We start from the raw sequence: 27,721 nt of genomic DNA, 5'->3' as shown, positions 1-27,721 counted from the left end.
GGAGCTATCGTATTTTATAACTTTCCAACACTTATGACTTTATTTATTCTTTTTCTATATTTAAACGTACACTGTCATCATCCCCAAGTACAGTAGAAATGCTTGAGGTTTATCCGATGGTTCTCATGAAAAACACAAATCTCATCAGAGAAACTATTTCTGCAGTAGATTACTACAACTGGTCCCCTTCTAGGAAGTAAGAGACTAGAGATTCTTCATCTCAACCTAGAACACCCATATCACACTCCTCTCCACAATACTCAGTGGCCATCTTAAAAAAGGGAGTGGAAAACTATAAGAGACAGCAGTAGTGGACATCTGCAACACAACAGTATTTGCCAAACATGACAGAGCCATCACACAGAAAAACTCAAGCAGCTGGGACTATGGGCACAGGAACTTATTAGTCAAAATCACAGCATGAAGGGTGGGGAGCTCATGAAGTCCCACCCCTAGATGAGCAGCTATTAGCTTTGATACCTCTTGGGAGGAGGATGAATTGTTATTTCTCAGAGATGCAGCTTCAGATAGTTTATCTTTGTTCCAGTAGAAGTTCCTGCAACCAGACACATACTGGTAGGAATAAGTGCAGTCAATGTGCTTAAAATGTATTACACAAAGGTGGGAGGAAAAGTTGATGGTGGTATAGTGAAGGAATTGGAGAGGAGGTGTTGGGGATCGATATTATAAAAAAAATAATAAAAATTAAAAAAAACTTTGTATGCTTGCATGCAATTCTCACATTATATTTTTTAAGTTGGAAAAAAGTCACCGAAAAAATATAAATGAATGCCATGATTTCCCCACATGTATGGATTTGTAGTCTCTGACTAGAATCCCCTGATGGAAGGGATACCCTTGCCAAGAATGATGGGAATGATGCAAGCTGCTGTACAGGATCATGACCCTCTGAAATATAACCTTACTTTAGGATCAGTGGCTGATTTTTTCTGCAGTGGTTAAAGGGTTTGTTATCTTGTTATAAGATAAAATTGCATATAATCTTCGCTGGAATAAATCCTAATCTCAGTAGTTCAACTTCATTTTATTACAAACTGAAGCCTTTGACCCTTTCTTTTCCCTGTTAGCCATAAACTAATCCCTGAACTTGAGTATGACCAGAGATGAGAAGCTGTTGACTAACCATGTGGCTGAGCAACAGCATTTCCTGACACAGTGTCACATATATTGTCAACAGTTATTAAAGAAGATTTATATTAATTAACAATTAATCACAAAGAATCAGGGACTACAGGAGAGACACCATTTTTTCTATGTTGTATAATACTGCTACTGTGATATCCTTGATGATAAACAAGAACAAATGGTTATGAATTGATGTAATTAATTTTTTTCCTGAGCATAACAAAGCCCACAAAGTATAAGCTTTCCTTGATAGTTCCAGATGTGAAGATGCTTGTGGGAAATGTTTAAAGCACACGCATGCCACTTTGCTTCCTATTTTCCTGGGTGATTTATTGGTTATTTGTTCACAGTTGGTTGCTTCCCAATGTTTGATGCACATTAACAGTGTCCTGAGATCATTTGCATTTCTCCAGTGAGTTAGTGTACTGCTTTCCCCCGTTGAGACTCTATAATTATGCTGAAACCTTTTGTCTGTGACATTGGCAGTTCTCCTGGAGTGCACACATCTCCCAGCATCCTACAGATGTTGCTCAAAGTTAATCTAGTGGCAAAGGATGCCTGGTTTTGTTCACATTCTGGAAAACACTAGTGAGAATTTCTGCTACCATTTTTATCTTTGCCTTTAGAATTTTCGTAAAGTTCTTCAAATCCTGTGGGTGAGGCTTGACACCAGGGACACCACATGGTCAGTAGCTTAGACTGACTCTACACTGTATATTCAGGTCTTTCAGATGTGTCGCTTTTCAAGGCTTTCACAGAACAGCTGAGCCCTCATAGCAGTGGCTGAGCCCCATGGGTTCCTATTTTAAAGTGCTTAAGCTCCGATAGTGATTGATGCTGTAGATGAAAATATATCAGTAGGCCTGATAGACGAAGTAGAAAAATGTACATTTCTTCATTTAATAGCTGTGTTGCAAAGAGTATCTTCTGTTTGTGATCGATAGTAACGGTCTCTTTTTCTTTAGGAGGAAATAAAAACAACTCTGCAGAGATAATAAACCTTAAGTTTAAGAGAAAGCCGCACCCTACATAGACACTATTTTTGTTCATTACCAGCAGATTTTGCCCAATTTTATACAAGCATTATTAAGTATTTTTAAGCTCATTAAGCATTATTAAACTTTATTAAGCATTGTAACTAAGCTTGGTTTATCTGTTCTTTTGTTAACATTGGAAATGCATATGTGCTGTTTCAGAGCTATGAGATAGTTTGTTCCTGCCATACCTTTGCTTTTCCTCTCCCTCCATAGCCTTTCAGTTTAATATGAAACATCATGCTCTGAATCTATCATTAGCTCATAATTGATTACAAACTTAGAAAAAATCCATTATTAAAATTAGTGTGCTGCTATGTCTCCATTAAAACACTATCGAAATCAAAGAACATGTTGTTCCTTAGATAGTGCCAGGGAATAAATGGATGGACAGTGCTCTTCTTGGCAGAAAAACAAACAAACAGACAAACAAAAACCATTTTCTATGTCCCCTCCCCATTTACTTCTTATATTCCAAGCTCTTGTCTAAATTTTCTAATTGAACAACTAGTGGTGGTTCTCTAGCTACCAGTTAAGTCTATTGTTATTTGAAAAAGATAAATGTTGCATGATACTAGTTAATGTAAGTGCTACTAGAAAGGCAAATTAACTCTTTTATTTAGCTTTACACTGCTGTTAGAAGTTTTATTTTGGTACAAAAATGCTGATGTTTCTGTTTCTGTTTGGTTGGCTGTATTCTCTTGGGGCCTGGGACAGAGCAGATAACTATAACAGAAAAAGAACACACGTGACAGAGTAGAGCTATTTCTTATCTTTAGTATGGCTAAGCAGGAAAGGAGTGGGAGACAGGAAAGAAGGTAGAAGGAAGATGGAGGGAGAGAAGGAGGGACAAAGGGAGAGAGAAAGACAGAGACAGAAAGACACACAGAGATAGAGGACAGACTAGGCTGCCAATAACCTGTTCACTTCTCAATAGACTCATACTCTGCTTGGTTTCATGAATTCCCAAGAATACTACAGCACAGGCCGTGGACAAAATCTTTGCCATATCAACTTATGGAACACATTTACAATTCAAACTACCACGATGTGCTAGAAATTATGCCCTTGTAATATAAATTTCTGTTCTGTTTTATATTACTTATGTTAGCTAGGAATGAATGCAATGATTCTTCATCCATAGATCAGAACAAAATTATTATAAAAAATTCTAGTATAAGAAGTTACCAGAGGAGATAATGTTTTTACCTCCTAGCTCAAGGTCATGACAATAAAATCCTGTACTTTAGTCCTTGTTCTTATGTTACAATCATGTAGTTTTAGAAGCTAAACCATGCCCAACTTTTATTACATAGATAATCATGGAGGGAGCCATTAGCCTACAGTATATTATCTGTCAGTCAACTTTGACAAAAGATGAAATCTTTTCTATTACTAGCAAAAGTAACATAACTATCCACCTGCTTTTACCTCATTTACTAAAGTATGTTGAAATAGGACTGAAATTTATAAGTAGACTTGTTTGTCTTTCCTCAATGAAAAATGTCCCTTATTGCCTGATGACAATTTTTCTAAAGTCATAGTGAAGGTCAGTGAAAGATTAAATGATTTACCTCCAGTGACCAATGTATCATTCTTCAGAGTTCTTTGTAATGGGAGTTTCAAGATAACTCACTCCTGGCCAGTAATTACTAAACTAAAATTTGCTGAAATATTCAAGATGATTTAGTTTTTTTCCTTGTCATTATCTTCTCTTTTTGAGGTGAAAGATGGACAGAAAATGCTTCTATCATGTAAACATGGTTAACATGTTAAGAGAGACTACATAGCATTTAATATATATTAGTGTATCCAAGATTAGAACATTCTATATATAACAAATATAATATGTGCACATATATCTTAGTTATGGGCCTGTTTGTATCTTCATTAATTGATAGGACAGCCCTATCCTTTATTGATATATTAACATTACTCAAATGGGGATGCTAGTATTTATTAGGATAAATCTAATAAATACTAGCAGTATCCCATCATTAAGTAATATTTACTGAAAAATGTTTGGTTTAAAAATAAGTAATGTTGTTTTCATGACTTCTAAGATGCTAAGAATAATTTATGCTTTAATATGTGACTCCATACAGTGTTTCTAGTTAATTTGATGAGGGGATCTATTTTCATGGTTTTTCCTTAGACTTGTGTCCCATGAAATCATGACTTCCATGTAGGAAATCTCATGTGCAAACAGACTTAAAATAACAGAATACATTTAAACATATAGAGACTTTGGACTGTAGCATTGTGCACAAAACTTGCACAGGGTCAAACCAGACAGTATACCAGCACTGAGAAGGAGAAGAGGACACAGGGTCCTATCCCTAACCAAGAAACAATTTGCAATTGATACCAACTGGAAAAGTGTAGAATCAACCACACTTCAGGACAGTACACATTCTCTGGACTAACTGGCCAACAAAATTAAAACTGAATGTTATTTTTGTAAACATTTCGGGGTTTTGTGGAATTTTTTCTTATTGTTTGTTTTATTTTTATTTTTGTGTTTTATAGCATTGTTTTTGATTTTTCTTTTTCTGAAGGATATATATATATATAAAGAGAGAGAGAGAGAGAGAGAGAGAGAGAGAGAGCATACATTGTGTGACAAAGCAGATGAGGAGGAACTGAGAGGAGTTGAGAGAGGGGGAAATAATGATCAAACACATTTTATGCAAAATTTTATTAAATAAATCAAAATAATAGAGGAAATGAAAACATAAATGTTCCCTAGGAGTCCAGGGATGATGTGCATGAAATTCATATATGTTATTCTATAGATTTTCTGTTATATGATAGTAATCCATTCAGGTACCATCTACTAATCTCAAGGCGCACAGCAAATATGATCTTCTATTGGGTTTTGGTTGAGCTGGGTTCAATTATGTATCTTACCTCTTTCAAATGTTGTGTTGATTTCCTAACTAGCACCTCAGCATGTGGCCTTGTTTGGAAAGATGATCTTCAAAGAAGTAACCAAGGCAACACAGATTGACAGTGATGGGTCTCATGTAGTATAACTGGCTCCTTTATATAAAACAGAATTTGGACACAGATACAGTGAAGGACCATCTTAAATATTGAGTCAGAAATCTGGGTAACATATCTACGAGGTGAAAAAATCACTAGGAATTTCTAGTAAAATACCATCAACTTAAAGAAATGGTCAAGCATAAAACACAGCCTCAGGAGCATCTAAGTTTGCACACACTTTGATTACTAGACTCTGTAACTTGAGTTAATAACGTTTAATTATTTAATAAATAATAAATTATATATATATATATATTCAAAATAAGTCAGAGGAAATGAAAAGATAAATACAAAGAATCAAGTTGTCAAATGATAAAAGGCAACCTTATTCAGTTTGAGGAACAAAGAAGCTTCTGAGAGAACTCTAAAATTGAGCTATTTTTAATTGTTTATTTTATTTATTACATAAAGCATAAGTTAATTTCCAAAAAACTCTCTTGGTTTTTATGTGAAGCTTAGTTTTTAATAGTTGTCCAATTAAAAGTTGCATGCTTTGATTAGAAAAACAGTTTTCCCTGAGTCAAGAGAAATGAGCAAACCAGGAGTCTAAGTTTTTATAACACAAGCTATGTGGTATAACCAGCAGAATTAATTCACTATAAACCAAATCTTGTTACAACCCCAATGTATATACATACATATTTTCAAAAATAATGCTGAAATATCTGTAATAAATTATCAATAATATCTGTAAAATATAAACATAGCTATATATTCTCATCACAATGGGCCATGATCCCCACCAAAAATGTAATAAAAACAGTCTCCCAGCATATTCCATTTCTCATTCAGGACCCTTCAAGGTATGTTTTGGTAGTATGAAGTACAGATCCTGGGAAGAAGAGTGTTTGTGTGAAAAGCAGATTTCTTTGGAAATTTTTCCAGTCTAATTTTCCAAGAAACCTGTGTTTTAAATAAAAATACCTCTACTGTGAGACAGTTTCATGACATTATGTCTTTCCTCTCTTTTAAATTTCAATTTTCTAATAGACAACAGTACAGCCTTCCCAGACCAGGTAAAAATAATACCATCTTATTCATATTTCATTGGGATTAGATACAGGACAGAATTTGAATAATGAAATTTGTCTGTGTTTATAGACATTTGCCTCCTTCCCTGAAATATTATACAGAAATTCTTTTGTGGCTGAAACATGGGAAAGTTAGTATTTTTTCCTTATGAGCCCTAAAGTAACAAGTACTGATGCGTATGGTTAGTACTTCCTATTTCCAGTCTGGTTTTGGTCACAAAGCATGGAACACTTTCCAGAAAGAGAATGTTTCAGATGTATAATCTGGTGTTGATTAGCTTTTGAGTCTTACCTGGGGAACATTCAGCATGAAGAGTCGATGCATTTCTGGTAACTGTAGATGAGATATTTAGCAAACTTTGTGTGGAATATAAGAATATTGAAGAGAATTGCTTTATCCCATCATTAGGACATATTTAAGTCAAATTGTCACTTCAGATGGGTTTTAAGAATATTATGCTATTGAAGGAAAAGCAAAGGGGAAAGTGTGTTAACTCTGTCATTTTGCATCTCCTCAGGCATTTTAAGCCTGTGCATGTTGCAATGCAACATTGTCATCTATATGATTCATGCTTAGGAAATGCACAATCAAAGTAAAAATTGATAAGTGAATCCCATATGCTTAAATAATTTACAGGCTTGTGTTGGCTCCATTCATAGCTATCCTGGATGGCAAGAAACCTGCTGGCCTTGTATCAAAATGTCCCAAAGGGTACATTTTTATCATCTCGTTTATAGAAACCACTCCCAAAGAAAACATTTTAGACCAGTGTGTAAAATTTTGTCCCCGTGACAATGTTATATCAGCATTTTATTTCTAAGTGCAGCTATATATATTTAAAATGTATATTTATGCTCCCATAAACATGTTCAATTTAGGGACTTAGCATGCTTCTTTGTGAATATGTGTGTGCATATAAATATGTGGAAGGAGCATAAATAGGATAAATCACTTTTATTTCTTGTGAAAATAGGTTTGCTTTCTGAAACTATGGAGACTGGAGCAATATCTTTGAGGAAGCAGTTGAAAAAGGTCAGATCTGGGGGAGAGGACACACAGGCAGAAATTATGTTACAATTAGCCTTCCCTCCAATTTTCATTCGGACTGCACATAAGCTTTTTTCTGTCCTGATATTAATACCTGTATCATAGAGGTTGGATGGACCTCTGACCAATGGTCATTTAAAAACTACATTTTCAGCTTCTGCCCTGAGACAGCATTATGCTGTGGTACACACCGTTATTTTGTGCCAGCAGTGCAAAGCTGAGTTCAGCAAAATATTAGTGGCTGTTGACCCCAGTCTAGCCTGATGTATTTCCTTACACACAATTTTGCTAATTTTTTCATTTAATTGTTGCATAACATGCTTTTCCTAAGCAACCTGTGTATGGTGTGTTTAAGTATAATTGCTCAATTACCAAAATGTCTGAACTCATTTTCCATCAAGGGACATAGCTGTGATCATGAACATATGATCTGAATGTTTCAAAATGCTAGAGTTAAGGAACACACTACTCTTCTTTCACATACAAATGCTTCCTCATGATTTGAATTAGTCACGAACCCCCATCAAGTAATGTTTGCCAGATTAGTTAGGTTATTGTACAGCTGGTTTAAGGTTCAGCTTTAAATTACACAATTTGCCTGAAGTTACATTTGCCATCTCACCTAAAGGGAAAATAAAGTGAATTGTATTTTCTCTTCTGCCTTATTATATGGCTCAAAAACAAAAATCCTCAATAAATTTTCCTCAATTCATATGTCAATATAAAAAGAAAACACACATTAAAAGCAAATGACCAATAACTGTGAGAAAAAGAATAATAGAGTATGTATTATAATTGTTATTATTTGACACTAACAATTGGGCAATGGATATATCTATTTAATAATAAGTAGTAAAATTGTTGATTATAAAATCTTAAAAATCTACAAATCTTATTATACATTTTAAAAAATTACAGATTTTTTTACTGTATAAATATCTATTTTAATATGTCTCTAAATTTAACTAAGATAATTTAGGTTTATGTTTTTACTTTTCTTTAAAACCTTACATAGCAATTAAAGCTAAGCAATGACTGGATAGTAAGTACCAAACTATACTTCAAATCCTTTCAGTAGACTAATGAAAAATTCATGCTGTTTTATAATACAGCCAAGCTGATGCAGAAGTCCCAAGGATTGACAGTGGACAATAATCTTAGTCCTAACAGGTGTGTATATTCAGGGGAATTGGTCACTATAACTGCAAGTAGACCACATTGATCATATCAGAAGTAATTTTATTAACCTTTCAAAATTAAAAAAAAAATTTAAAAAGCCTACTTAATAAGATTGTAGCCTGTATTTTGAGAAATGATTAGCCTTGGGCATTAGTTTCTCAATTAGTATGTTTATGAGAAAGGTGGGAACCTATGAGAAAAAATGCTTTAATGCAGGAATTATATAAATTATGTAAATTAATGGTATATCAGTTTAATCCTGGAGCAAATATAAAGTAAGTAATTTATGAAAAATTTCAACTTCCTTGTATTTTTTTCATAATAATCTGATTTTTATCATTTACCCATCATAAAGTATTGTTAAAATATTAGTAAGCTATATATAATAAATAATCACATCATATAAAATGTATGGAAGCTAAAATACTGCAAAAATTATTGACAGCAGCAACAAGCATATGGTATACCGGTACTGTTGAGTTTATATCTATACACCTGTGATTGTCAAGATGAAAATATAGTTCAGTACTAAGAAGTAGTGAACTAAAGCCATCTAAACTGTAGTAGTGTCTTTAAACTATTAGTTTCCTAATATGATGTTTCTCACATGTTATATAAAATGGCAACATATGTGTTCATGATGTCAACACAAATAATCAAGGGTAATAATTGAAAGTGCATTTGCTTTAAAGATATGGAGTTATGATACTTTTGAGATTATTTGAGGTAATGTGCATAAAATTCCTTCTGATTGCACTCCTGAGCATTTGTGGCTTCTTACGTACCAGTTCTACGGTTAGACAAGATTTCTTTTTTTTGGGGGGGGGGGATTTTTTTTTTGATATACATTTGTGTTTTATTTTACACCTCAGCCATGGGTTCCCCTGTCCTTCCCCCTCCCACTCCCGCCCCCACCTTTCCCCCATCCCCTTCCCTCCATTCCTATCTCCTCCAGGGCCAAGACTCCCCTTGGGATTCATTTAAACCTTTTGAAGAGGGCAAGCACTCTGCTCTCATTTTGGTTTGTCTATTCCTTTAAAATACCTTTAAGCAGCACAGAAACAGAGAGTGTTACAATTCTTTCATCATATCTGCATTTAAAATATAGGTGCATTTTCTAATCTTTGAAGGGGATTAAGTTAGGCAATAAAATAGTATAATTAATTTGTACGTTATGCTACAAAGAATACAGGTAAAAGAAACATATGGGAAAGTGCCTCTCCTCTATCTTTGGGTCAATGTGTACTGTACATTAATGTTTAATGATTTCTTTTTTTATTTGGTTCAATTTTATTGCTCATGAACATAAGTAAGTAATTGCAGAAACTGGAGCCAGGCAAGCTTTTCCATACACCTCTGCCAGTGCAATGACCTGCAACACCCCTGGTATTTCATTCCTTGGCCTCTGCTAAGTGGAGTCTGCCAGTCATTTTAAATTGTGCCAAGCTGTGTAGTGTTTTTATGTTGTGAAAAACATCCATTAAGTTCTAGTTTGAGTCTTCAGACCACATCTTATTTTGTGTAAACAAAGCCAAATTCTAGCTTCAGCCTTGAGAGCTGAGTATTTAGAGAAATAAACAAAAAGAACAGGTAGTTTTTAAAAAACAAAACAAAACAGGGAAATGCAATGGCTTAATAAATAAACGTGGAGAAAAACTACGTTATTCAGATGTTCCTTATCAAGTTTTATTTCTATAGCTGTATTCCTGGAGTGTCTTCAGGTCAGACCTTCTGGGAAGTTCAATAGAAGGTGCTTGGTGTGAAGAAGGATGTGTTCATACACAAAGGACTTTACCTTTTTCCTCTAACACAAAAAAATAAGACTGCATCTGATCCATTTGTACAAATCCTAACTACTGGCTCCCCTCCATCCACATTTTGTTTCAATTACTTTAAATAATTTTGATATTTTCTTTCTGTGTGCTGATAATAAGGGGAAATAAGCCAAGATGGCTTTCGTTGAGTTGAAACTAACCAGGAATACATTGAGGATAATATTAAGATTTATTTGTGATACACATTTCTTACATATAAGTGGAAATAATTAAAGAATAGATGAGAAAAATTATGCTGGTAGGAAATTTAGGTGCAGCCCCAGAGTCATAAGTCAAGATAAAATTTGCTTAATTATTTTATGGCCCCAAAATATAAAACTAAATGAAATAAACTGATATATTTGCAATAGTGTTTGTAAAAGCTCTGAGAAGACAACTTACCAACACATCTATAGGAAAGGTGGTAATAAAGATAATTGAGTGGTTTGGTTTTCTTATTTTATCTTCCTCATACAAGATTCAGAAGGATGAAGGTGTCTTTGGCAGGCACATTCTCACTGAGAGGGGGTAACAGACCTTGGGACTGATGACCCAGGCACACTGACTTTCACATTGAGCACTAATTGAAGACAACTGTATATGGTCATTTGATTTGCTTAACTGTGCCAAATTCGTGTGTATGAGCATGAAGTAGTGCTCCAGATTGCGACTTATAATTGCTGGTGGCCAGGCACTGTGTTGTACAACTGCAATTCCAGCCCCAGCACTCATTAAGCTGATGCAGAGGGATGCTAGTGCATGCTGCAAGCACTCCATAGTGAGTGCAAGGCTAACAAGAGCTTCATAGGGAAAAACTGCACGTGTATACAAAGATATTATATGAATTTTACACACACACACACATATATGTATATATATATATATATATGTATATGTATATGTGTATGTATATGTGTATGTATATGTGTATTTGAAGCAGTTTTTTTTTTCTATATCTCCACCCAGAGACTGTATAGAAAAAAGCACCAGGTCAAAAGTGGCAGATAGAGAGGTGAGTGGCAGCTGCATGAGATGTTATGGTGTTGTATGCTTTGCACAAGGACATGAAGGCCAGTGTCTTGAAAGTTTAGGACTCTTGTTAAATTAACACCAAAGGAGAGTGCAACTAGGCTTATTTTTATATTTATTAATAATTTGGTAATTTGTCTGTAAATGACGCAGGAGGGGAAGAGAAAGTGATAAAGTTTAAAAACTATCAGAAAGCATCAAAATGATGGCAGTGTTTTAATTGCCCTCATAAAAATAATAATGAATTAAAATGCCGCTGAAAGGACTGTCTCTAACTACACCTTTGGAACCACACGAAGGATCTGAGTGAAGAACAAATAATGTTCTGGGGTCTTGGGAGCAGTGGTTTTAATGTACAACACAATTTGGGATTTGTCAATAACCAACACTATTCCCTGACTTGCTAAAGGATACCTCCAGCACAAAAATGTACCTGGTAGTGGTTGCATAGTTAGGTTGTGGTGGTAAGTATGAGTAATGGCTAACAAGGGTGATATTAGGTCTGGGTAGGAATACCTCAGATGAGCTTTAAGTTGAGTTCAAAAAGAGAAATATAGGTGTTAACCAGCATGGGAAACATAAATTGGAAGCAATTTATGTCTTGTTATTCTTTTCATATTTTCTTCTTATTTACTTGGCTCCTCTACATTTATCCTGGTTATGTGAGAAGTGAAAGTGATTTGCTTTTTGGAGAAAAGTGAAATTCCTGGCAGTTTTCAGGAATGATCTTAGGACTATTCACTTGCCCTTCTAATTTATAGATCTAATTTTTCTTCCTCCCTCATGCCACCTGTCAAAGGTTTGTTCTTACAAATGAAGCTACATATATACTTCTATCTTTACAATTACCAACTAATCTTACGTTCAAGTTAAAAGAAAAACAAAAACAAATGTCACTCAATTATTAGCTGCTACTGTGCTGAAAGTTTTATGTTAATGAAAATAAACAGAAATAAGAGAGTGCTCATTAAATATATTCTTTGAGGCTATATACATCAAGATTCAAAATACTAATCAGGAATTTTATTTAAAAGGTCTGTATCCTTAGGACATAATTAAAACATGCTTGTTATATATTTGAATAGAAAATCATACCTCAAGTGTTTTGTTATCAGATTATAAAAGGCAAACAGGACAAATTAATTCAGAACATTTATTAAACATACTCTACTTGGAGTATACTTCATGAAATGGGATGGGTAGAGTGGGGAAACAGTGTCCAGATATGGAAAACTTTTGAATAGTATAAAAGCCAAATATACATGAGAGGTTGCATAAAAATGGCCACACAAGGAATTTACAAATAAAAGAGTAAAACTACATATCTTAAAGGTAGTAAAAATGTGTACAGAATATTAATTAAATAAAGAATTTTGTGAATAATGGATTTTTATCCAAGACTGGAATAAAAAATATTTCTATGAATGATTCAAAAGTGATGATGTGCCAATAACCTGAGCAATGATTCTTAAAAGAACAGAAACTATCTGTCCCCTATTTCTAGCACACCTTTGAGGACACAAATGCAATACAATGCCACAATGCAATACACCTTTCTCACCTCTCCATGTATTGGATACTTATTAGCAAAAACAAGTCTGTCAGATCATCACATTCATCTGAGCACAATAATTGGTTAGAGATAGGCAGTTTACTTCAAGGTAGGCCACTTACATGCATTGATTAAGACCATAGAAATAAATTTATCCTAAATCTACTTTAGTTAAACCAAAACTCAAATTCAAGAATGTCTGTCTCACCTCAATTGCAATGGTATAATATTATGTATTAAAACCCCCACAAATTTTTGTTAAGAAAGAATGTTAAAATACAAAGTGTCATATACTGCCTTCAGAAATTTTTGTTACCATGTATTATGCAGGGTCTAAGCATCTGCATCAGTCTCTTTTCAGTTGGCATTAAAGATGCTGAACTGTCGAGCATATTGTACACAGAAATATACCAGAGAATATCTGTGTATGATAATAACAAAACAGGTGAAAGATAAATACATTTTATTTGTAAAGAAAATTCTATAAAGTCAAAAGAGAAAGTTAGGATGTTATAGTACAAGATATAAATAGGGCTATCATCATTAGCTTACTCTAGGTGTATTCAATGAGGTAGGAGGCAGGATTTTCTCAGCTAAGTATTTGAAAGAAAAAAAATGTTTTAAAAAATCATTTAAAGTGGATATATAGGAAAAAGAATGAAAAAGGACTTGATATCTGAGAAAACAATTTGAGGATGATACTTTAAATCATCAGGAGTCAAGTAATAAGTGTTTTGAATGTCGAATAATCAGTCAGTTATGTCTTACAGATTGTATTTATTTATGGATATAAGTATACCATCTTAAATTGATACCTTCAAAATAAGTTCAGAAGTAAAAATAGAAAAGCAATAGAATGGGGTGTTGAGGAGATTAAAGAGATTTGGAATCAGAACTAACATTATCAAATCAGCTTAAAAAAAAAACAAGAAGCTTTTAGAAAAGACTGGACTTTGGAAAAGATTGATTCTAGAATGAACTTTTAAACTAATTAGGTTGAAATGGCATTTCCTTCACATAAAAACACGTTATCCAACCACTTGACTTTTTTCGGTAATTTCTCTTCCCATCTTGATTTGGATATGGTAGCCTCACATTCTTAGACTTCTGTCTAAAGAATTGGCATTCTTCATTGTGATAGGCTATTCCAGTGCTAGAAGAGAAATGTGTAACTCAATGATGATATGCTTTGATATCTCTCAAAAGAAAATGGAGCTTTGCAGCCTTCATCTGAAATAGTTTTACTCATGTATTAGGGTTGCTGATGTAGGTGAAGTGCTAGTAGTTGAGAACATAGCTTTGCCAATTACTGATAAGTTTTAAGAAGTGGTCTGATCATGAAACTCTGCATGCTCTGTAGAAGAACATGAGTTCTGAGTTATCAACTCTGCATCTAATCAGACAACTGTGATTTTGCTCAGATCTGTTCTCTGCAGTGTACTCTGGGCCTGTGTTTGTGCAGGCAGTGCATTCTCCTTTTATTGTGAACATGGTCTTTATTTTTGTGTGTAGAATGTATATGTTTTATGTTCTGAATTGTTCTATTGGTCAGTATACTGACTGACCAAGCCACTCATTAGGAACAGATATGAACAGAATCAGCTATGAGATAGCTTAGAATAGAGAGGTTTTTGTACTTATGGATGAAAAAGATGACATTTTCATTAGGTTAGTTTAGGTTTAAAAATAGTTTGTAGACTCAAGGGAAAAATAGATAGTCAGTGAGGAAGGGGAAGAACAACAACAGGAATAAGAAAGCAAGGAGATTGGAGATTGGGGAAGAATTCTGATGCCACCAACATTTCAGTATTCAGTGCTGTGCACATCTGCCACTCCTGACTTATTCCCAGAGTGTACTAGAACAAATATCTGGAGCTTGTTATGCAGCATCCCATGACCCTCCTCTGGAATTCGGATTCTGAGGACTCAGAATTGACATAGGCATCGGAGCAATAGCTCAGTACCACACTATTTACAAGTCGTATTATTGTGAGAGAATTGCTAACCTCAGGAAACCACAGTTATATCCTATTCACTGTTATTATTCCCACAAATCCTTATATTTGATTTTTGAAGCCCAAAACCAACAATTTAAGTACGAAGACAAACACACCTGTGTGAAAATCATGTCTGCTTTTTCATTCTGTGACAACAGAGGCTATAACATAGTGAAAGGGTATCTTGGGACAGATTATAGCATTTGCTCAGATTCACTGACAACATGGCAGGTTGCTGATATAATGTTGAATGTCAATTTTGAACTTGGACTGTGCAGTTTCTTATAGGCATGATGATCTACTATTTTTCTCTCACCATGAAGCCAACTCTATAATGCAGGAAGGCAAGTGACTTTATTTCCTCCATTAAATTCCTGTTAAATATCACTGTGGCTTGGTTATTGGCCTTTTATTTTCAAGGCTATAAACATTCTTGCTGTGGTGACTTGATAATTCCATCTTATAGGAAACAAGATACATTCCCTGCCTGTTAGCTAAGAGTGTCTCCTTCAGTCTCTACTTGTTTTATAAAAGAACTTGGAATACAGTAAATTCACTGGATCAAAAATAAATGGCAGTGTTGCAAAGAGTCACAGCTGTAAGTAGATGTAAATTTTGTAATGAAGTAGCCCTTTGTTATAAAATATTTACTTTGTTTAAAGGAGCAAATGAGTAGTTTAAATGGCTTTCTATGTGGAAATTTGAGAACCATCAAGTAGAAGCAAGCAGAAAGAAAATAAGATTTGAATTTTTCTTGACTTTTTTTTTTTTCTTTTTAACTTGAAAGGCTGACTGAAATCCAGCATCCCGCATTAAAGCACCAATCTGCTGCAGAGTGGATGAATTTGTGATAAATGGTCCCCTGAGCTTTATAAAACATATTCTCCATAAAACAAGCCACAATATGTTTGTTCACATTAGTCAGCCCCTGACACCCAGGCTGCAGCACCAGTCCAGTGTTGGTACCTGCCACCCCCACGCTGTAAACAACTGTGTGCTTATTGCAGCAGAGCTCATACATCCATTTCAAGGTTTGCAGCTGTAAAAGGCTGACTGCCTACATAAAGTGGAGAGGGTTGCAATGTTGTTGTTTTGTTTATTGCTCCTTTATTGCAGTGGTCAAATAGTTCCTTTGAGACCAGACACCAGTCTTCTGCCATCTGTATTGTCGGTGTCAAAAAACCTGTGTGCACTGAATCACTGTGGAAAATATTTATAATGAGAAGACTAATTACGTGAAATTAAAGAAGAAACACAGATGATGAATAGCAGATCAAAATAATTTCTTCTTCCTCCCTTTGCTTCTTCCTCCTCTTTGGTGGTAACATTTGCAAGGGCCGTGACGGGCGAGAATTCTTTCTGCCTACCTCTCAATGATCAGTTACACAGAACTTTGATCTTGCAATGTCAAATGTTTATACTTCCATTCATGCAATTCATATCCAGATAATTCTGAATAATTAAACCACATATTTAGAACTAGGTGTTATAAATACCCAACCAAAAAGCTAATATTAAAATACTTTCATTTACAATTGTGTTTTCTGAATTAGCATGATTAAAGACAAAACTATAAAGTAAAGTTATATAGTGTTTTTTAAGGAAGTGATTTATTGAGAAAGTTAATAATGGATGAGGTAATATATCTTCGTTAGGGTAAAATCATTGCACTTTAGTTTGAAAGAGGAAGATTTCTCTAAAATGTTTATGCTGTATTTTAAGTATTGAATTTGAAAGTGGTGTACATGAGCACTTTTTAAATATATTTTTAGAACTCTGATATTAAAATTTAAAAGGTCTATCTAAATAAAGGAAGATTTTTACCTTTTCTATCACAGCATAAACCTGTTACCTGGCATGGCCTTAAATCATTTGCTAATGGTTAAGTCCTTACTTAACACAGTGTAAAAAAGAAGGGCCCTGAGATTGAGTTTCTGTGTATATGAGATGAAGGCTAACATGGATTTCAGATTTTATTTATTTTTTTGTTATTCATTATATTTGTGTTTTAATTTTACACATCAGCCCTCCCCGCTCCCATCCTTGCCCCCTCCTTCCTCCCAGCCCCTCCTCTCCATTCCCATCTCCTCCAGGATCAAGGCACCCCTGGGGATTCAGACAATTGAATAGCTTGAACTGTTTGGGAGGCTCCCAGGCTGTGGGACAATGACCTGTCCTTAGTGCATGAGCTGGCTGTTTGGAACCTTGGGCTTACACAGTGACACTTTGCTCAGCCTGGAAGAGGGGACTGGACCTGCCTGTACTAATTTCAGATTTTATTGAAAAAAATTACACTTACACATTTTCAGGAAAATTTCAATTTAGCATCTTTAATTTCAAAGTCCTTCTCTTGAAAACTCATGCAATTTGTTACATCCTTAAATGTTTAAAATCACATTATTTTTATAATAAAAGGGACAGCTAATATATAGATGAAATTATATATGAAGTATACATTTAAAACAGTTAATAGCAGTGCTTTATTTAGTATTTGTAATGATTATTGTTATCAACTGGCATGGAATAAGAAGCACACAGGGCATTGATGAGGTACACCTTTGTATATGTCTGTGAGGGAATTTTTTGGGGGAAGTTTAACTAAGGACAGAGGACCCAATTTGGATGCAGGCTGTGAGTAGGTTGCACCATCCTATTGACTGGGGTCCTGGGTTGAATAAAAAGGAGGTGAGAGAACAGCCTGGTAGACACAAACAATTATTTTGCTCTCTGGTAAGTATTCACTGTATTTACCATCTTTCTTTCCCAGCCATAATGAACTATGTCCCTTGAACCATGAATCAAAAGTAACTCTTTGTTCCCTTACATTTATTCTTGTCAAGTATTTGGTCACATCATGAGAAAATTAACTAGGAAAATGTATCCACACAAGTCTATTAATTCTAATAAAATCATCAATACCATGGTATTTAAGTAGTTGCTTCCATGGGGGGCATGGAAGGGAATTGTATGTGTTGATTTCAAATGTCTGTGATCATATACACCCTACTATAATTATTGCTTTTACAAATAGGATGCTTGTGTATGCATTGATCTTTAATGTGTAACTGAAAGAACCCACAGTCCTGAGATTTTTCTTGTCAAAATAGACTCATCCAAAAATAATAAAATTTGATCAACAAAGTGGGAACTAATGACAAACATCAAAGTATCTATTACTTACTTATAAATGGTACACACCCAAATCTTATTCTCTAAAAGAAAATAAACAACAGTAGCTCTTTTATTCTCTTTAATAGTTAATAATTTCTAAATAAATGAGCTACATATTCATGTATATCAGAAAACTCACACAGGATTTTACATGGCAGAGTATTTAAGAATAAATAAAAACTCCCAAGTGTGAGATACATAATTATGAAGTCACATACTAAGGAAAAGTGTAAAACATTATCTATCAGGTACTTCTAAATTTGTGAAGGAATAGAACTTGCTATTTAGATGAGATTGGCACAAGGATAGTATAGCCATAGATAAAATTTGCTATTTAGAAAAATGTTATTGATACAGTATTTTTAAATTTAAAAAAGTAGCAAGTATTTCATTCAAGGGATTTTCAAATCACCACAGTGAGCTCCAGAATACACATTAAAAAGGGATGCAAATATTTCAAATTATTAAAGAAAGCCATCTCCAAATTATTAAGTAAATTAAATGATGTGTATAGTATGATATATTATACCTTCAATACTCATATTTCTTAGGTAGTCAATATTTTCCACAAATAATTAGTAAGTATGGTTAAGTCAACCACATATCTTTTGAAAATGCAAATTTGTCCCAACAGCATGACTAACTCAAGGGATAATGTGAAACAGCTACAGTTAATGTTTGCCTATGTATAATGTAGTCCAGATAAAAACATAAGCAGACACAAAGAAGTACATGCAGCTGAACCTAGATCTCATAAGACAACCAAGAACATGTAAATGCATCAACCACAGAAGTGAACTTTAATTCTTCATGTGTGTATGGAGGGGCTACCTATCAGACTCTTAGCTAAGTATATATTCTGTGTTTTATATTTATTGTTTTATTATTGCTTTAGTGGAAAAATATGTTTCAATATACAGGGAGTTTCATAATAGAAGTGAGATCCATATTAATTAATTAATTAATTAATTAATTAATTAAATTAGCATTTGATTATATATTAACTCTATGACAGATCTGTTTTGAAGCATTTGTGCGTCTGAACTCAGTCTGTCCTCTTAAGGTCTAATAGTACCAACTGTCTTTTATTTGTTTCTTATGTGCTCTCATGAGAAAGATTTTCTATGCAGCATTTCATGTGGGGTTTGTGGAGATAAAAAGATAGGGCTGCCACCTTGCAGCACTTCCATGCCAGGGACTGTGCCTGTTGAGGAGTGTGAACTGACAAACATGTTCTCAAGAGTTTGGTGGGAAAGGCATTGAATCAAGGCGAGTTTCAGGACACAGATAGTTTCGAATTTTTGTTTTGTTATCACTGGTAATTATTATGGATAATTTATGGTATACTGCATATTTTTTTAAAAAGGCAAGACTACTGTAATCAATGCTAATTCACTCAAGAGCCACATAATTCTTTCCAGAATACAGCAAGTATTGACTACCACAACAGTAAACTGAACTGTCAGGATGAGTCATGCTCAGAAGTAGTCATTGCTCGAGAAACCTCTGCCTTTCTGTTACCAGGGCCTTTTATTTTATATACACATTTAGAAAGCAAGTCACTGTACCTGATGTTAATATTGTCGCCAATGAGGATCCTATGTTGATTACATGAATTTTGCTTTGATTACACTTATAAATCAGTATGATTTCATTTTAAATAAAATTCTTCATTTATTTATTTATTTATTTATTTATTTATTTATTTATTTATTTTTGGGGGGTTGGTTTTTCGAGACAGGGTTTCCCTGTGTAGCTTTGCTCCTTTCCTGGAACTCACTTTGGAGACCAGGCTGGCCTCGAACTAACAGAGATCCACCTGTCTCTGCCTCCTGAGAGCAGGGATTAAAGGCATGTGCCACCACCGCCCAGCCTTAATAAAATTCTTGAATGAACCTTTAATGTTACAATTAGAATGACTTCTTTCTCTATACTAGTCTACAAATGATTCTACTTAATAGTGAATCCCAAAGTTTTTGGTATTTTATGGCAGTCCACATGCTACTTATGACTTTTCTTGGCATCAGGTTTTATTTCTAGTCTACCTAACTGATGAGGAACTGACTTGTGTTACATTTGTAAATTTCTGTTTGTTCATGAAAGCATAAATTGCATTTAATGTTGCATAAAATCTGATGTCAGACTCCCTAGGTGCAACTATGTCCTATTACCTTGTCTCCTGTCTCTCGGCTCTTTAGGAGGCTGTTCTTTCCACTACCAGTGGTTTTCCTGAGTTAGGAATACTTATGCTTCTGTATCAGGAGGCATCATTAGGCTTTAGAACACATTTACTCATGTTAAAGAGAGCAAGAGAAATAGTCAACATGGAATCAATTGAATTGTTTATTCTTAGTTTCTCCCTATGCACAATGTAGCCTTGTGATAAGTAATCAATCCTCTTTCAAATTATATTTATTTTTTTGTCTCATATATTTTTCTCAAGTCAAGTTGGCGAGAACTATGGTCAGTAAATAAAGATGCTTCTCAATTGTACACTTATAAAAGGCTTTTCTTGTAGAAGACTAAAGGTAACACACAATAGTAGGATAGAGAAAGTGGATAAAATGTAGCAGGTAAAGCATAGATTTTTCTGGCCCAAATTCCCTTTTTTTTCTGACTTTTGAATCAGTATGAAAATGTAGGTCATGTGGCTTTGTTTTGGACAGTGCCTACTTGCTCTAGCCTTTCCCCTCTATCTAAGTGACTACCATTGAGGGTCTATAAGTAAATAAAATACTTCCTTTCTCATCTACTAAACACTTGTGTCTGTAAGAATCCTCGACCACCGGTGCCAGTAAATGAAGGATAAGGAAAATGATTGTCTTAAAGTTTGAAAGACTCTTTATACAGTGTTGAAAGGGAATTGAGTTAAAAGAAGGGTTAGGATGGCATTTTCTAGTAACTTATCAAAATAACTACAAATGAACAGCAGAATGTCCATCTTCTGGAGGAGGAAACAGTGACTTTTATGCCTCATCCACTGCTTTTTAACAGTTTTTAAAAACCTTGTTTGTATGTAAAGCTATCATTTTCCTCATTAGATGGCTTTGGCAGTTTTTATAATGCCAATAAAAACATAAATTAAATTTGTATTTAAATTTGTCCTCTTATATGTTCACAGCTTAAAAAAGGAATACTCCTTGTACCTGTCATCAAAATACGCCCAAGATATAACTGTCAGAATATACACATAATGTTATTCTTAATTTTCACTTTCCACAATTTTTTTTTCTATCTTAAAACTCTCAGTTCTTATTGACAAACAGGCAGTAATGCCCTTTTATTTTCCCCATGTACATTTGTGTCTTAGATGAATGTTTACAAAAAAGGTCTCATTGCCAACAAAAATATTCCAGTGTTTACTGTCTATATTTCAGTACCTACCAGACACAAGTGTTTGTTGTGCATTTGAAATGTGGTCAATGATCTAAGGATGAAGGTTTAACACCATTTAATTTAAATTATTCTAAACTTGAACAACCATACGTGGTTAGTGCTTACATATTGAGTTGCAATGTCTTAGGAGCATGCACTCAGTTATAGTTGATTGTTAGGTAAGCTTTGCTTTATGCAAAGTGGAAAAAAAAAAAACAGTTGGAAAGGCAAAAGTGGAAAGGAAAGTATGATTGTAAAGCCTTGTTTTCCTGACTCAGCTTCCTCCCTTGCTACCTGAATAAGAACACAAACACACAAATTAAATGCTTTGCCTCAGACAACATTTTCTGGGATTTTGTATTATATTCATTTACTTTTTTGAGGTTGAAAACCAGATATTTAGGCAAATACCATAGATCATTGGCATCATGCTTCCAATTTCCCATGTATGTGAACATAGTTTTCATGTTATAGTTTCACAAAGTTTTTTTTTCTTTAAGAAACTAAAGTTGCCTTTAATCTCAGCACTCAGGAGGCAGAGGCAGGCAGTTCTCTGTGAGTTCAAGGCCAGCCTGGTTTACAGAGCGAGATCTAGGACAGGCTCCAAAACTACGGGGAGAAAGCCTGCCTTGAAACACCAAAAAAAAAAAAAAAAAAAAGAAACTTAAGTCAGAATCTGGGTGGTAGTGGCACACGCCTTTAATCCCAGCACTTGGGAGGCAGAGCCAGGTGGATCTCTATGAGTTTGAGATTAGCCTGGTCTACAGAGAAAGATCCAGGAGAGGCACCAAAGCTACACAGAGAAACCCTGTATTGAAACAAACAAACAAACAAAAAACAACAAATAAAAAAGAAAAGAAGCTTAAAACAGCTAAAGAAAACCCCAGCTAGCACAATAAGCAAAGTCTCTATCAAACTAGGTGACTAGAAAGCATATAGAAGGTCCTGTAGATTATTAGATCCTTGAGTCTTCCTAAGTACTTGTGGGGTTTATTTCACACCACATCATTTGCAATTTGTATTTAGTGTTCAATAACCACTCAATCAAGTGTTTTAAGCAAGACTAGGATCTAACCCAGAGAGATCTCTCTACCATTCTCAGAGTTTCTGTATCACATGAAACCAAGAGCTGTCTTAAGAAAATTGTGTTAAATATAGATACAGATTATTCTCATTTATTATGATTATTGTGCTTACTGTTAAACTTTTGGACCTTAAACACTATAAATATTTATTTTATACAGTTTGATAACTTAGTTCTAAGAATCACAGGGAGACGAATGCTACTTTGTGTTCATGCTCAGCTTTTGTTCTGGTGGGATGACAGAGCTGTCACAATCATAACTCTGCTCTCTGACAGTATTCCTTGAAGGAAGTATGGACGGATGCCTTGATAATAGAAATGAAAGTATTTGACTGCATGACAGGACTTAGAATATTGAACCTGGTTTCTAATCTACCCTGCTGCAGTGTACTCAAGGTACACCATAGCAGCTCCATTGGCGTGCACCCACATGGAGATTTCTCTTTCCTTTATATCACTATCCATAAGGCTAAGACTTCAAAATATTCTTCTTTATTTGTTTTTTATTTGTCTTTATTCATATAAAACTTTCAATGCAGAACTCAACATGCAATAGATATGATTTTGAAAGTAGTCTATGTATCTTGTAATGAAAATGCACCCCACCATTTTACAAGTATTCTCTAGTTATGTACATTTTGTTTTTTCCTTCCTGTGAAAAATTTTAAATTGGGGAGGCACTGGACTGGATACTACTTTCAACTTTGCTTTGTCAAGACAGGCTGAATCTGCTCTTAATATTGTGTCCCACCCAAATAGTTAAGGTAAAGACATAATCCTCATTGTAATTCTATTTTGAAAGAGTGAGATGGAGGGGGAGAATCTTTGTAGGCCACAAGAAGAAATGAACTGATGAATGGGAGAGACGGAGCCATTCTATAAGCCACAGAGACACCCCTCACGATTAAGTGTCTATGCTGAGATATTCAGGTGGGACTTCTACCCCAGATATGAGAGAAAAGATTCCTGTAATCAGCCAATCTGTAGCATTGTTTCATGACAGTCTAAGTGCATGGAAGAGGATGTTTCAAATTCATTAGTTAGTGTTCAGAAGTGATTGAATTCCAGTTGTAAGAGTTACTTCCCTTATTGGTTCACAAAATGCCTAATAAAACAGCTTTATCAGAGGAAGTTTATTTAGATTTGGCAGTATAGGATATACAGTCTATCATGTTAGGCTGACAGTACAGGACACATAGTCTATCATGGCAGATTTGCAAGATAGGGCATACAGTCCATCATGGCAGAGAAAGCTTGGTAACTGGAACAGTGTGGCTATGTCAGTTGATGTGAAGTGGTTGATTATATGCCATGAGTAGTCGATAAGTGGAGAAAAATGGGCTTGGGATCTCACTTAATTCTCAAGACCTGACCTCAGGAATTCCCTTCCTCCCAGGAAGCTCCATCTCCTAAAGAATCCACAACCTTCTCAAGCTGGAAATATTTCAGGTAAACAGTTGAACAGTCAAAGATTCAAACACCATGAGCCTCTAGGGACATTTGACATCAAACTAATGACATATAATAGACAGAAAAGATCCTTTGAAATCAAAATTACTAACATGATTCTTACATTTTGTTTGCCATTAGTACCATATACTACTTACATACAATTTTACCTGCAAGTAAATATGTTGAAGCAAGCTACTCACTTTTTACTTACTTTGGACATATTATTGTACATGAAAATACTAGGGGGAATTTATGACCCCCTCCCCACCACAATTTTCTTCGCATTCTACCTGCTTACCAGTATGAAAGGGATGAGGTTGGCTTGAGTAAGGGGGATAAATGTGTTCATGCATGATTGCAAGGGATGGATAAGTGGGGAACACAAAAAAACAAGAAGAAACAACAGGGGACTTGCAGGGCCAGGAGCAGAAGTGTGGCTGGGGTAGGTGATTTGTCAGTGATATCTAATATGTCAAGGCAAACAAGAAATATGCATGCTTGCTGGAGAATTCAGAGAAGCTATGTGGGTATTGATGAAATGAATCTTGGATGAACTCCTGTACACTAGTAAATCATAAAAATTATTACTTGGTTCTATACATGAGCTTGTCAATCTGGGTACTCTGTCTTTCTATCTAAAATGCTGTGAGAAAGATTTTTAAATATCACTGTGTGCTTCCCAAATGTTATCATTTGCAAGGTTTACCACTCTGATTTGACTTTTCAGCTGTGGTTATATTCTGATGAAACATATTCATTAGGCTACATTAATTATGCATGCATCAACCACAAAGCAGGTGCTTGGCTGTAAGAGGGGCGTTTAATCAGAAAAAAAAATTGATTCTAAACTGGTATTTTACATTCTACTCTTATTTATGAGCTTCTTTACACAACATTAATAAAAATAATATGGCAGGACCTAGCACCTCTGGAGAATACTTTTTTAGACAAAGGCTAGTCTATTTATACAATAAATAGTTATATTCAAGTTATTAAAAGTTACAATATTTTTTGTTTAGTTTTACTGTGCTTAAAATAATCAAAATGGAAGGTTGGTGGATAGAATCAAAATTCTGAAGAATAAGATTCACTAAGCTTCTAGTATCATATAGAAAATATATCTAAGTAGAAAGACTAAATGATTCTTCAAATTGAATTTGCCTTTTTCAGCAAGTCATAATTAATAGTTTTAGGAGTTAAATGTATACAAATTGCAACAAAAGATGTCATGAATGCTGAGAAGAGAAGCCATTACACACTGCTGCTGGGAATGCAACGAGGGTAGCCACTATGGAAATCAGTGGGGAGTTCTTCAGAAAACTAAAGATAGAACATCCATGTGATACAGTTATACTCTTTCTGGGTATATATTAAAGGACTCTACATCCTAGATGAGATATTTTCATAACCTTGCTTATTGATGTTATATTGACACTTGTAAGGAAATGCAAACAGCCTAGATATGTATCAATAGGTAAGTGGATAATAAAATGTGGTACATATATATGCACAATGTGTTTTTATTTGGTAGTGAAAAATGAAATAATAAATTTTGCACTAAAATGATGCATGCAGATAGTATTGTATTCCATTGGTGGGATAACCCAGACTGACAGACAAATCCTACATGTTCTCTCTCATAATCAGATCCCACTTTTCATAGTCACACACACACACACACACACACACACACACACACACACACACACATATATATATATGTATATATACATAAGTAGGTGTGAATGCTGTTATATAATATGATACTAGAAAGAGACTACAAGCAGGAAAAGGAGTTAATGAGGTAGAGGAGAGTATAAAACAACATATATGACATGAGGCTCAAAAGATTTCTATGGTTGGAAGAGTACAAGAAGGGGCAGGATGATGACAAAGATTTCAGGAGAAGGGTCAACTGTTGTGAAATATTATATTAAGATGTTTTGCATTTGTTTATGCTATACAACATTTTTTAATGGTTCAAAGATGTATTGCATTCTTTTTTTGTCTTTTTGATTTTTTTCTCCTTTTTTATTTATTATATATGTGTTTTACTTTTACACATCAGCCATGGGTTCCCCTGTCCTCCCCTCTCCTGCCCCACCCCCCACCTTCCACCCAGCCCCTCCCCTCCATTCCCATCTCCTCCAGGGCCAAGGCTCCTCAATTCATCCTGGTAGAATTCAGTACAGGCAGGTCCAGTCCCCTCCTTCCAGGCTGTGCAAAGTGTCCCTGTGTAAGCCCAAGGTTCCAAACAGCCAGCTCATGCACTAAGGACAGGTCCAGGTCCCACTGTTTGGGTGCCTCCCAAAGAGTTCAAGCTATTCAATAGCCTCATTATCCAGAGGGCCTGATCCAGTTGGGGGCTCCACAGCTTTTGGTTCATAATTCATGAGTTTCCATTAGTTTGGCTATTTGTCCCTGTGCTTTTCCAATCTTGGACTCAACAATTCACACTCCTACAGTCCCTCCTCTTTCTCAACAATTGGACTCCACCTGGGGCCTGGCCAAGGATCTCTGCATCCACTTCCATCAGTTATTGGATGAGAGTTCTAGTACTACAGTTAGGGTGTTTTGTCATCTAATCACCAAACTAGGTCAGTTCAGGCTTTCTCTCGACCATTGCCAGTAGTATCATTGTGCATTTCTGGGGACCTCTCTAGCAATTTGCTTCTTCCTGTTCTCATATGCTCTTCATTTATCATGGTCTGTTACTCCTTGTTCTTCCTTTCTGTTCTTGATCTAGCTGGGATCTCCTGCTCCCCTAAACTCTCTTCCCCTCGAAACTTGCCATTTATTACTCCCACTGTCATCCAGGTTTTTCATGTAGATCTCATCCATTTCTCTATCATTGGTTGATCCCTGTGTCTTTCCTAGGGTCCCGTTTTCTAGGTTGCCTCCTTGGAGTTGTGTAGCAGTCTATTCATCTTTGTTTTACATCTAGTATCCTCCTATGAGTGAGTACATATCATGTTTGTCTTTCTGAGTCTGGGTTACCTCACTCAGGATGATTTTTTCTAGATCCTTCCATTTGCCTGCAATTGTTTTTCTCTGCTGAGTAGTACTCCATTGTGTATATGTACCATATTTTCTTTATCCATTCTTCAGTTGAAGGGCATCTAGGTTGTTTCCAGGTTCTGGCTATTACAAACAATGCTGATATGAACATAGCTGAGCAAATGCCCTTTTGGTATGATTGAGTATTTAAAACAACCTGTGGAGGTATCAGGATCCCCAACCTCAAGCTCTATTATAGAGCTACAGTAATAAAAACAGCTTGGTACTGGCATAAAAACCAACCTGTGGACAAATGGAATAGAATTGAAGATCCTTACATTAACCCGCACACCTATGAATATAATTTTTGACAAAGAAGCCAAAACTGTACAATGAAAAAAAGAAAGCATCTTCAATAAATGATGCTGGCATAACTGGATGTCAATGTATAGAAGGCTGCAAATAGATACATATCTGTCACCATGCACAAAAAGTCCAAGTGGATCAAAGACCTCAACATAAATCCAGTTACTCAGAACCTGATAGAAGAGAAATTAGGAAGTACTCTTGAACACATTGGCACCAGAGATCACTTTCTAAACATAAAACCAATAGCACAGACACTGAGAGAAACAATCAATGAATGGGACCTGTTGAAACTGAGAAGCTTTTGCAGAGCAAAGACATGGTCTACAAGACAAAGTGACAACCTACAGAATGGGAAAAGGTCTTCACCAACCCCACATCTGACAGAGGGCTGATAT

Source organism: Onychomys torridus, chromosome 2 (assembly GCF_903995425.1).
Source record: "Onychomys torridus chromosome 2, mOncTor1.1, whole genome shotgun sequence".
Lineage (NCBI taxonomy): Eukaryota > Metazoa > Chordata > Mammalia > Rodentia > Cricetidae > Onychomys > Onychomys torridus.
This window is presented reverse-complemented; position numbering follows the sequence as displayed.